This window comes from Trichechus manatus, unplaced genomic scaffold (genome assembly GCF_000243295.1).
Source record: "Trichechus manatus latirostris isolate Lorelei unplaced genomic scaffold, TriManLat1.0 scaffold00240, whole genome shotgun sequence".
Taxonomy (NCBI): domain Eukaryota; kingdom Metazoa; phylum Chordata; class Mammalia; order Sirenia; family Trichechidae; genus Trichechus; species Trichechus manatus.
The window spans coordinates 2,275,391-2,276,864 of NW_004444176.1; positions in this window are offsets into that span (position 1 = coordinate 2,275,391).

The window sequence follows — 1,474 nt, forward strand, 5'->3', positions numbered from 1 at the left end:
GGACTACGTACATACTAAATTTTTCAAAACCAACTGATCCCCATTAAAGCTAGATGTTGTTAGTTGCTGTCAAGTCAATTCCAACTCATGGTGACCCCATGTGTTACAGAGTAGAACTGCTCCATAGGTTTTTTTTTTTTTTTGTTTTTGGCTGTAGTTTTAATGGAAGTCGATCACCAGGGCTTTTTCTTCCAGGGTACTCCGGAGTGGGCTGGAACTGCCAATCTTTAGGCTAGCAGTCAAATTCAAACTGTTTGTGCCTCCTAAACCAAAACCAAACCAAATCCATTGCTGTTGAGTCGATTCCAACTTATAGTGACCCTATAGGACAGAGTAGAACTGCCCCACAGAATTTCCAAGGAGTGGTTATTGGATTTGAACTGCAAACATTTTGGTTAGTAGCTGAGCTCTTAACCACCGTGCCACCAGGTCTCCTTTAAACCAGTTGCCGTTGATTCGATTCCAACTCTTAGTGACCTCATGTACTGCAGAGTAGAACTTCTCCATAGAGTTTTCAAGGCTATGACCTTTCAAAACCAGATTGCCGGCCTTTTTTCCAGGGGTCTCTAAGTGGATTTGAACCACCAATCTTTCGGTTAGAAGTCGATCGCTCAACCGTTGGCACCACCTTGAGTTATTTCCTTGGTAATCAGTGTTATGCCTTTTCTGTTCATTTACTGGAGGATATCTATGTGAAGAGTCTTGATGATTGTGTTATTGATGGTTGGAGCTTACCGATCTCCATGCCCTTTTCTCAAGCATGACCTTTACATAATTCCGAGTCACTCTCCCATGTAGGAGAATTTTCTAACCTGGTAAGCATCGATAGACTTCAGGATAACTACCAATTCAATAAAACTGTATGCAAAGGTGGTAAGTGGTTGCATTTTGCTGAGTAGAGGATCCAGAGTTTCCATCAGATTTTCAAAAGAGACACAAAGAAATCATTAATTACTGTCTTCAACATTCTAACTCTTAAGCATTCTTGATGTGAAGAAAGAAAAAGCTGCACCTGGAAGAAAGGGAGCCTCAAGACTCTTCCAACTTTGTCTTATTTCACTTCTCAAGAGCCTTCCTAAACTCATTAAATTGGCTAAATAACTCTATATCCAAGCTTCTGCTTTTTAGTGATTGACACTTCCCACCATTCTGTTAGCCTGTGAAAGCAGAAAGGCTGTTACAGGATCATCAATGCTTTCTGATTATAGGTTAATTGAGAGCTGATTCTCAACAAGTTTTTAAAGAGCATCTCCTCCAGCATCCTCACATGACGTATTTTACTTACATATTTACTTCTCCAAGCGTCTAGTTACTAGCAGAGCCATGCCGGGGCAGGATCTTTCTGTTTCATCATCATTTGTCTAATTTGGCCTTACTCAAAAGACTCACATATTTGCAAAATCTGGCATGGGAAAACATGATATTAAGACATTTTAGGAGATGATTGGCTAATAACAGCCACTTACTGTCTTTT